The sequence below is a fragment of the Thalassophryne amazonica genome, chromosome 8 (assembly GCF_902500255.1).
Source record: "Thalassophryne amazonica chromosome 8, fThaAma1.1, whole genome shotgun sequence".
NCBI classification, from domain to species: Eukaryota; Metazoa; Chordata; class Actinopteri; order Batrachoidiformes; family Batrachoididae; genus Thalassophryne; species Thalassophryne amazonica.
Genome location: NC_047110.1, coordinates 1273164 through 1285010, shown reverse-complemented (window position 1 = coordinate 1285010; position 11847 = coordinate 1273164). Strand labels below are relative to the sequence as shown.

At 41.7% G+C, this 11847-nt stretch overlaps 1 protein-coding gene across 3 annotated transcripts in view; it reads right to left on the bottom strand.

The window, feature by feature from the left end:
• Positions 1–5078: 5078 nt before the first annotated feature.
• The window catches only part of vps9d1 (VPS9 domain containing 1), a 130532-nt gene continuing 123763 nt past the window's right edge, over positions 5079–11847 (bottom strand). Inside the window, exon 17 of one of the 3 annotated variants that reach the window (XM_034175667.1) lies at positions 5079–5431. The gene's annotated coding sequence lies outside the window, so the exon portion shown is untranslated. Of the gene's footprint in view, positions 5435–11847 lie in introns of all 3 variants that reach the window. The other 2 variants (XM_034175670.1, XM_034175669.1) reach the window with 2 other exon arrangements.

Here is an 11847-nt window from a genome sequence, read left to right as displayed (position 1 = left end):
TGAAGGAGCGTGCAATTGGCATGCTGACAGCAGGAATGTCAACCAGAGCTGTTGCTCGTGTATTGAATGTTCATTTCTCTACCATAAGCCGTCTCCAAAGGCGTTTCAGAGAATTTGGCAGTACATCCAACCAGCCTCACAACCGCAGACCACGTGTAACCACACCAGCCCAGGACCTCCACATCCAGCATGTTCACCTCCAAGATCGTCTGAGACCAGCCACTCGGACAGCTGCTGAAACAATCGGTTTGCATAACTAAAGAATTTCTGCACAAACTGTCAGAAACCGTCTCAGGGAAGCTCATCTGCATGCTCGTCGTCCTCATCGGGGTCTCGACCTGACTCCAGTTCATCGTCGTAACCGACTTGAGTGGGAAAATGCTCACATTCGCTGGCGTTTGGCACGTTGGAGAGGTGTTCTCTTCACGGATGAATCCCGGTTCACACTGTCCAGGGCAGATGGCAGACAGCGTGTGTGGCGTCGTGTGGGTGAGCAGTTTTCTGATGTCAGTGTTGTGGATCGAGTGGCCCATGGTGGCGGTGGGGTTATGGTATGGGCAGGCGTCTGTTACGGACGAAGAACACAGGTGCATTTTATTGATGGCATTTTGAATGCACAGAGATACCGTGACGAGACCCTGAGGCCCACTGTTGTGCCATACATCCAAGAACATCACCTCATGTTGCAGCAGGATAATGCACGGCCCCATGTTGCAAGGATCTGTACACAATTCTTGGAAGCTGAAAATGTCCCAGTTCTTGCATGGCCGGCATACTCACCGGACATGTCAGCCATTGAGCATGTTTGGGATGCTCTGGACCGGCGTATATGACAGCGTGTACCAGTTCCTGCCAATATCCAGCAACTTCGTACAGCCATTGAAGAGGAGTGGATCAATATTCAACAGGCCACAATTGACAACCTGATCAACTCTATGCGAAGGAGATGTGTTGCACTGCATGAGGCAAATGGTGGTCACACCAGATACTGACTGGTATCCCCCCCCCAATAAAACAAAACTGCACCTTTCAGAGTGGCCTTTTATTGTGGGCAGTCTAAGGCACACCTGTGCACTAATCATGGTGTCTAATCAGCATCTTGGTATGTCACACCTGTGAGGTGGGATGGATTATCTCAGCAAAGGAGAAGTGCTCACTATCACAGATTTAGACTGGTTTGTGAACAATATTTGAGGGAAATGGTGATATTGTGTATGTGGAAAAAGTTTTAGATTTTGAGTTCATCTCATACAAAATGGGAGCAAAACCAAAAGTGTTGCGTTTATATTTTTGTTGAGTGTATGTTCACTTCACTGCACCTGCTCCATGTCTTTGTCTTTCTTTGTTTTTGTCTGCTTTGTGTTTTCATTCACTCACGCTCTTGGCACCTGTTCACTTATCTTTGTCTATTACATCACTTCAGTTTTTGCACTCCCCTCCTCACAATCTTGACTGTGTGTTATCTTTGTTCACTAGCCACACCCCCTTCTAGATAGTTCCTCACGTGCACCTCATTTACACCACCTGTCCCTCTTCCACACTAATTAGACGACATGCATTTAAACCCCACAGTCCTTCACTTCCCCGCCAGATTGTTGTCTTCGTACACTTTCCAGCGCCCATTCACAGTCCTGATTTTTGTCTTGCCATGTTCTGATCCTTGCTCTGTATTCTTCGACCATGCCTCTCGCCTCCTCCCAGATGTCGGTGTTTACTTGTGGCTCGGAACCCTGCTTGTGTATGACTGCGTCTCAGCCTGACCCTGTTTGTACCTCTGCAGCGCTGACTGATTACTTATGTACCAAACCCAAGCCTGAATTAAAGACCATGATTTCCTCCACACCTAAGCCTAGTCTGCAAGTCTGTATTGCGGGCCCAGCCGCTCCTGGCGACAGGCTCCCTTCTGACCCGACAATTTGTTTTGCTCCCTAGCATTTGGGTCCATTGCCTGAAACAGTCCGGTCCCATCTGGACTTCTAACCTTAACAAGTGGTACCATTAAACTCTTAATGATACCCATCCCTAGAATTAAGGCATTAGCCAGGCCACTGCAGGATCCAGGATAATAGTGAAATTCAAATAGGTGAAAATAAGGCCCACCTTGCCTGTCCAGAGTTTTGCCTGTGTGCCGATCTTAAATACGCGAGGTTGTTGTGATCAGTTCAGACAATGAAATGTTAGATGCCCCCCAGGCCGGTGACTCCAATGTTCAACAGTCAGCTTTAAGGTGAGAAGCTCCTAATTCCCTACAATATCACTACATTCTGCTAAGGACAACTGCCCAGATGTACCTCATCATCTTCGTAGCAGCAGTGAGAGAATCCCCCCACTCACATCGCAGGCATAACAGTTCGCCCGTAACAACACCTCTGAAATTTTCTGAGGATTTTATTGGATTCCCCAGTGTCCACAGGCGGAGGTGTTTCATATGTGAGGGCACTCAAATGCCATATACAGGGGTCCTTGTACAGGGAGCACAGAAAGTGGGTTGTGGCCCACACTATCTGTGGTCCAGTGACCCTTGACCTGCTTACAGAGAAGTCAAACCTACACCTCATCCCACTGCAGTTACGTAGTGGTCAACACTGTTGCCTTTCTGTGTGGACTATGTTCACGTGGGTTTCCTCCAGGTGCTCCGGCTTCTTCCCACTTCCAAAGACATGCAGGTTTGCTGAATTTGAAACTAAATTGATCTGGCTGTGTGTGTGAGTGTGTGTGAGTTTGTCTGTATGATGGATGTGTCAAGGTGACAGACTGATGGTCTGTCCAGGGTGGAGCCATCTCTGGGACAATGACTGCTGGACAGACTCCAGCTCCCCTGTGATACTTAATTGGACTAAGTAGGTAGATAAAATGAACATCAAGGAGTAGACGGCATGGCACATTATCCAAACACACTACTGAGTATGTCTGGTCGTAATGATTTACAGTAGTGTTCAGAATAATAGTAGTGCTATGTGACTAAAAAGATTAATCCAGGTTTTGAGTATATTTCTTATTGTTACATGGGAAACAAGGTACCAGTAGATTCAGTAGATTCTCACAAATCCAAAAGTATTCATGATATGCACACTCTTAAGGCTATGAAATTGGGCTATTAGTAAAAAAAAAGTAGAAAAGGGGGTGTTCACAATAATAGTAGCATCTGCTGTTGACGCTACAAACTCAAAACTATTATGTTAAAACTGCTTTTTTAACAATCCTGTGAATCACTAAACTAGTATTTAGTTGTATAACCACAGTTTTTCATGATTTCTTCACATCTGCGAGGCATTAATTTTGTTGGTTGGGGTCATTGTCTTGTTGAAACACCCATTTCAAGGGCATGTCCTCTTCAGCATAAGGCAACATGACCTCTTCAAGTATTTTAACATATCCAAACTGATCCATGATACCTGGTATGCGATATATAGGCCCAACACCATAGTAGGAGAAACATGCCTATATCATGATGCTTGCACCACCATGCTTCACTGTCTTCACTGTGAACTGTGGCTTGAATTCACAGTTTGGGGGTCGTCTCACAAACTGTCTGCGGCCCTTGGACCCAAAAAGAACAATTTTACTCTCATCAGTCCACAAAATATTCCTCCATTTCTCTTTAGGCCAGTTGATGTGTTATTTGGCAAATTGTAACCTCTTCTGCACGTCTTTTATTTAACAGAGGGACTTTGTGGGGGATTCTTGCAAATAAATTAGCTTCACACAGGCGTCTTCTAACTGTCACAGCACTTACAGGTAACTCCAGACTGTCTTTGATCATCCTGGAGCTGATCAATGGGTGAGCCTTTGTCATTCTGGTTATTCTTCTATCCATTTTGATGGTTGTTTTCCGTTTTCTTCCACGCGTCTTTTTTTTTTTTGTCCATTTTAAAGTATTGGAGATCATTGTAGATGAACAGCCTATAATTTTTTGCACCTGTGTATAGGTTTTCCCCTCTCCAATGAACTTTTTAATCAAACTATGCTGTTCTTCTGAACAATGTCTTGAACGTCCCATTTTCCTCAGGCTTTCAAAGAGAAAAGCATGTTCAACAGGTGCTGGCTTCATCCTTAAATAGGGGACACCTGATTCACACCTGTTTGTTCCACAAAATTGATGAACTCACTGACTGAATGCCACACTACTATTATTGTGAACACCCGCTTTTCTACTTTTTTTTTTTTTTACTAATAGCCCAATTTCATAGTCTTAAGAGTGTGCATATCATGAATGCTTGGTCTTGTTGGATTTGTGAGAATCTAATGAATCTACTGGTACCTTGTTTCCCATGTAACAATAAGAAATATACTCAAAACCTGGATTAATCTTTTTAGACACACAGCACTACTATTATTCTGAACACTACTGTACAGATGAAGCCACATAAAGTCCCGCTGGAATCATTACACAATAAGGGATTAATCAGTTGAACTGTACACACAAGATTTTCATGGAAATATTTTGTATTCTTTTATAAGACAGGATCATTGTCAGCCTCAGTGGGTAATTACGTGATGATTACAGTAGTTTCAACACTGTTTATTTTTAAACACTCATGTGCACATGATCAATGTGTATGCTGGGGGGGATGTGATGTCATATTTGTAGAAGATGTGACTGTTTGCTGTCCATGGTCCTGAAATGATAAAGAGGAAAGCAAATCGCACCCACCTTCAGTGCACACAGCCACATGCACATCTGTCCTGTGTGCACAGACAGATGTGTGTGCATGTGTGTGTGCGCATGTGTGCGTGTGTTGAGTGTTGACACAGCGAAACAGACAAAGACAGTTGTTTGCTTTACTGAGCACCACTGGAGAAGACACTGTGGGCACACGGTTGTAGTGTGGAAGTCTGACATCATGATCCCCGAGCCACCTGGATTCAAGCCATATTTGTGTTCAACCATTAGTGAATCCCGCTCGAATCCAGCTCAACTCACCTCTTGAAGATGAGCTGAGCTGGAGAGAAAACAACCAACCTTAAATCCAATCTGCACCATTTGGATTGAGGAAATATCCTATCCACTATTGCCAATCCCAGAATGAACTGGTTGTCAAACACACAGCATTCATTGTTGACAGTAAAACAGTTTAATGACTCTCTCACACACGCTGTGAAACACATTCAACTATCCAGTTCAGGAAATATATGAACACAAAGTGCAGGCGGGAGTAACTCAGTCAAAAGCATCAGATTTAACAACAACATTTTCACTGTGAGAGTCCAGAAAAGACACCGTGTCTTCACTAAACATTCTCCATATGGGAATATTTCTCTTCAGCCACTTTCTTTACTTTTTAAACATTTTAATGTGTTACTACATGTTGGAAATGAAATAAAAACTGGAATATCTGTCTGTCTATGGGTGCCGTGGTTTCCTCTCACAGGCCAAAGCAGCTTCACAGTAACAAAAGTGAATGGCTGTGTCTCCAGAAGGCCGAGACATCTGAAAGGACAAACAGAAGAGAAAGCATCAGCACTTTTTCAGACAAGGAAGGGAGCAGATACAAGAACATTTCAGGAGATGGACACAAGAACATTTCAGGACACAGAGACAAGAACATTTCAGGAGATGGACACAACAACATTTCAGGAGAAGAACACAACAACATTTCAGAAGATGACCACAACAACATTTTAGGAGACGGACTCAAGAAAAATTCATGAGACGGACTCAAGAAAAATTCAGGACACGGACTCAAGAACATTTCAGGACACGGACACAAGAAAAATTCAGGACATAGACACAAGAACAATTCAGGAGACGGACTCAATAACATTTTGTTTTAGTTTAGTTTTAGTGAAATCAGTCATTAAGAAATGCAAAGACTGGCACAGCACAGTAACCTGAGATGTGAAGGTTACGTTCTGACCAGGGCCTGAAAAGGTAATTAGCTAAAGTGAAATTTAAAATAATAAGTCAACAAGTAGACAACAACACATGTTGACATCAGTCAACATAGACGCCCAATGGCAATACATCACTCAGATTCAGATCAGCAGCGCCGTTTCAAGTCGCTCTACATCCTGCATCAGCTTGGGTTCCTTTGTCGGCAGAGACAGTGAGGTTCCATTTTCAGAAAAGAAGCTTGTATAAAATGCCCAAGGCGTTTTCTGTTCAAAGCAGACAACACACTGATTCATACGCATTTTGACCTGCTGAGTTCAACTGTTGCTGTTGACAAGCTGTAACTTTACCCCTTCACCCCTAATTTGCATAAAACAAAATGGCCGACCACTTCATCAAATTTGTCAGAAGTGTGGTGCTATTTGCTTTGGAAGAGAAAATACAACTTATATTTCTAAGTAATTTGACCTGCTGAATTTAAATATTGTTGTTGGAAAGCTGTATCCCTACTCCTTCACCCCATAATTGCCAAAAAAATAATTAACCCTCTGGGGTCTGTGAAAAGTTTAAAGACGTTCGCACAATGGTGCAGAGCGTGCCACGCTTCGGTCGGCCATCAACATGCTGAAATGACCAGATCATTTCCAAAGTGAATGCTGTGGTGCTGCGGGACCGTCGTGTGACTATCCGAGAAATTGCGGAAGAGGTGGACATCAGCACTTTTTTGGCACATTCCACTGGGACAGAAGATTTGGCCATGAAAAGAGTGGCGGTGAAAATCATCAGCAGGAAGCTGATGGCGCAGCAAAAGCGTCTTCGTGTTGAAGCTTCACAGGACATGTTGTGACATGCCCACCTTGTCCACAATTTCTCGGATAGTCACATGACTGAAAAGCCATATATATATATATATATATATATATATATACACACGAGGTCTGTCAATAAAGTATAGGTCCTTTTTAGTTTTTTCAAAAACTATATGGATTTCATTCATATGTTTTTACGTCAGACATGCCTGAACCCTCGTGCGCATGCGTGAGTTTTTCCACGCCTGTCAGTGACATCATTCGCCTGTGAGCACTCCTTGTGGGAGGAGTCGTCCAGCCCCTCGTCTGAATTCCTTTGTCTGAGAAGTTGCTGAGAGACTGGCGCTTTGTTTGATCAAAATTTTTCTAAACCTGTGAGACACATCGAAGTAGACATGGTTCGAAAAATTAAGCTGGTTTTCGGTGAAAATTTTAACGGCTGATGAGAGATTTTGAGGTGATACTGTCGCTTTAAGGACTTCCCACGGTGCGAGACGTTGCGCAGCGCTCTCAGGCGCCGTCGTCAGCCTGTTTCAAGCTGAAAACCTCCACATTTCAGGCTCTATTAATCCAGGACGTCGTGAGAGAACAGAGAAGTTTCAGAAGAAGTCGGTTTCAGCATTTTATCCGGATATTCCACTGTTAAAGGAGATTTTTTAATGAAAGACGTTCGGACGGATTGCAGCGTCGGCTCGCAGCCGCCGCGACGCCCCACCACAGGAAAAACACCTCAGTTGGAAGCCTTCAGGACAAGTTGGAACATGTCCAGCTGTTAAACAATTTCTCTGGTGAACTTCAAACAGAACTGGACATGTGCTGGCTTGAGCAGGGGGACCTTGCTGCCCTGCAGGATTTTAAACTATGACAGCATCATGTGTTACTAATGTCATCTTTGTGACTGTGGTCCCAGCTCTCTTCAGGTCATTGACCAGGTCCTCCTGTGTAGTTCTGAGCTTTCCCAGACCGAGGGAGAGTGACAGTCATCTTGTGTTTCTTCCACTTTCTAATAAATAATCATAACAGTTGTTGTCTTCTACCAAACTGCTTGTCTGTTGTCCTGTAGTCCATCCCAGCCTTGTGCAGGTCTACAGTTTTGTCCCTGGTGTCCTTAGACAGCTCTTTGGTCTTGGCTATGGTGGACAGGTTGGAGTGTGATTGAGTGTGTGAACAGGTGTCTTTTATACAGGTAACAAGTTCAAACAGGTGGAATTAATACAGGTAAAGAGTGCAGCGTAAGAGGGCTTCTTAAAGAACAATTAACAGGTCTGTGTGAGACAGAATTCTTGTTTGTTGGCAGGTGTTCAAATACTTATTTTATGCAATAAAATTCAAATTAATCATTTACAAATCATACAATGTGATTTTCTGGATTTTTTTAGATTCTGTCTCTCACAGTTGAAGTGTACCTACGATAAAAATTCCATTCTTTTTAGGTGGGAAAACCTGCAAAACTGACAGGGGGGCAAATACTTATTTTCCCCACTGTAGGTTGAAGAGGATTTCCAAATCATTGTATTCTGTTTTTAATTACATTTTACACAACGTCCCAACTTCATTGGAATTGGGGTTGTATAAAAGCTCCTCAGTTTGCTCTGCTCTTCACCAGATTGATGCGTCTTGTGCCTTCTATCCAGCTCTGTTTTGTTTATTCTCAACCTGCTTGCCTCATATTTGTTTCAACCACCTGCCCGTACGACTGACCATGCCTCAGCCTGATGTTCCATGTACTTCTTGTTGGACTGCCTTTTTGTGTACCAGACCCTGTTTACTGCTTCAGTAAACTGTTTTTACATAGAGAAATCTTTGTTCGAGTCCTGCATTTATGTCCAGCCATTTCTGTCAACCAGACCTAAGAACTATAAGTAAGACTGACAAATACATACATTTGTAGGCCTGCTGTGCAACAGAAGCATGGGGTAAAATTGGTTTTATCATCAGTTTCTTTTAGAGAACAAGCTTCTATGAAGTATGAAAACAGCAGGCGGCCATGTTGTTTCATGCATGTTAGGGATGAAGGAGAGAAGATACAGCTTGCAAATCAGAAAGTATTAACTCAGTAGTTCAAATAACACAAAGATAAGAGTTTTCATTGCCTTTCTTGAGCAAAAACAAGCAAACTCTGGGAAACCGAGAAAAAACGCCATTTTGATTTATGCAAATTAGGCAGTAAAGGAGTAGAGACACAGCATGCTAACAACAATATTTGAATTCTGCAGGTCAAAATCAAAATACATGAGAATAGAACTTTGATTTCTGTTTCTAATGCAAATACAAGTAAATCTGTGGGAAATTTGAGGAAATGTACAGCCATTTTGTTTTATGTAAATTAGAAGGTGAAAGAGTAAAGATACAGCATGCAACAGCAATTTTTGAACTCAGCAGGCCAAAAATACATAAGAATCAGCCTGTTGTCTGCTTTTAACAGAAAATGTCTTGGGTAGTCTACTTATCTGTAAATAGAACCTAACTAGAGATGGTAAAATGGTAAATGGACTGCATTTATATAGCGCTTTTCTATCTGCATCAGACGCTCAAAGTGCCTTACAATAATGCCTCACATTCATGCTGATGTGAGGATGCTGCCATACAAGGCGCCACGGATGCTTAGGAAGAAAAAAAGAAAGACAGCAATCCAAAGTTTTGGTAAATTAAATGACAGCAACTATTCGCGGCGAAAACGGAAAGGGGGGGGATTTTAAGAATTTAAGTGCCCTGTGGTGCATTTTGGTGCATTATTTGGATTAAATTTGGACTTGAAACAGCTGTTAAATTTCTCTTGTGATCTCATGCAGTATGGCATGTTGTACCATCCTGTAGGAGTATATACAGAATACAACAACACAATAGTTTACAAATATAGCCAAGTCATGCAAAAAACTTTATTGATTTAGTTTGTTTCTGATTGGGCTCAAAGACTAGGCAATTAAAATCTCAGCATTCAAAGACCTAGTTAACTTCATAATGCTTTCAGACTAGAGACTAGATCAGGGGTGGCCAAGTTCTGTCCTCGAGAGCCACATTCCTGACACTCTTAGTTGTCTCCCTGCTCCAACACACCTGAACCCAATGAAAGACTCGTTAGCAGACTTTTAATGAGCCTTTCATTGGATTCAGGTGTGTTGAAGCAGGGAGACAACTAAGAGTGTCAGGAATGTGGCTCTCGAGGACCGAACTTGGCCACCCCTGGACTAGATTGTTTTCAGACTAGATCAAGATACACAACAACATAATACTGATGAGATTCTGCTTAGGATCAATTCACTTTTGTATGCCATCACAGATGACATTACCATGTATACATACTATTATAGTAAATACATATACAGTCAGCCTGTTTGTCTGCTCTGAACACTGACATGGCATCTAATCAGTCATTCTATACTGAGAGTGTCACATTTTCTTCTTACAGAACTACATTAACACAGTATAAACACATCAACCAATGTTCCACATCCTGGTTTCTCTCCTGTGTAAAATCACATTTGAATATCACACTGACTAAATTAATATGGATGTACAAAACATGAATATCAATCTAAAATATCCACTATACTTTTAAGTCAAGCCTTAAAGCCTATTTTTATTCTCTTTCTTATGAATAGTTTTTATTTTTTATGTTTTATTCTTTTACTTCTGTTTTTAACTATGTATTTGAATTTTTTTAATTTTTATTTATTTAATTTTTTTATGTTGAACTGTTCTATGTGAGGCGCCTTGAGATGGCTTTTGTTGTGATTTGGCGCTTTATAAGCCGATTAAATTGAACAACATTTTATTGAGTCTTAAAGTAAATAAATATGAAATTTGTCACTGGATCCTTAAACTTTGGACATAATACGGTGGATCCTTGATCTCTGGACATAAATAGAAAAACAAAATCTGTAGTTTTTGTCAAAAGCATTTCCTTTCAGACATTTTGGCATGAATGTCTTTCCATATATCTGAGCTCTTACAGCTGCCTGTGCTGTACGTCAGCATCAGTTTAATTCATAAAGAACACAGGACGTCTCATTTTGGGAAGAAAAAAAAAACATTTTAGTCGATTGTAGTTTATTTTATGTATTATAGCGTTTGGAAAGAGGTGTCATTTTATTTAAAGCGGCAATTTTGTGTCAACGGAACGGAGGATGATTCTCATTTCTTGACTACAACAAGACAAGAGTCCCAGTTACTGACTTTAATCCACACAAAAGTGACTCGTGATATTTTAATGGCTTTGAGAGGAGTTAAGAAATGGACTTGCCACTTCCGAAGAGCAGCGAATCAAAGTACCACGAGCCAGTGGTTCGAAGCATTGCTTCAATGGCTCACGCATCAAAGTGGAGTCGGCGCTGCAGAAACGGTTGATTACACAGCCGCTGCAGACCAAACCCTGAATATCCGTAAGACTTTATTTGTACGCCCGTATGACTCTGAAACTCTGAAAAATCTGTATAATTTACGGACAATCCATATAGGTTGACATGTATGGATTTGAGGAAATAAAAATTAATGTTTTGCTAGTTCTTTTAGACAGCAAGATTTTGCAAAAAGACAGAAATCCGTCCAAAGACGGTGAATAAGTGTTGGGTTTGCACCGTTTTAAAGAAATGAGAGGCACAGACACTGTAAAGAAACCTGTCAGAGAGAGACAAATATATTTTATGCTCTGTGCAGAGGAGGAGGGCGGGCAGTAGCAGCTTGTAAGTGCTCAGCTCCAAAGCTCTGCTAAAATTCCCTCCTCTGGCTCAGCTTTTTATTTAGTTCACCAACATGAGAAAAAACAAACAAGGACAGTCAGGGAGAGGTTACACATGAGTCATGTCTGCAAGAGGAAGATAGCAAGGCAAGGTGGCAGCTGGAACCTTCCTTTCCTGCGACATGAGCCTTGTGGCTCATCAAAAGCAGGATAAGGCACTTATGCAAAATGAAAAATAGTTTGCTCAATCATGAAAAATGCAGACAAGTCTTTCTTTTTAAAACCTCCTCTTCACACAAAGAGGAAAAGTACATGTAGTCATAAAAGGAAATAAATGATAATATAAGCATGAACTATATAAAATAAATGATAATATAAGCATGAACTATATAAAATCCTTGACAATAAGCATCCATGAAGGTGCTCACTACACATCGGGAGCAACTAGGGGATTAAGGACCTTGCCCAAGGGCCCTTAGTGATTTTCTAGTCAGTGTTGTGAAAGTGTAGGTACACGGACCCACAAC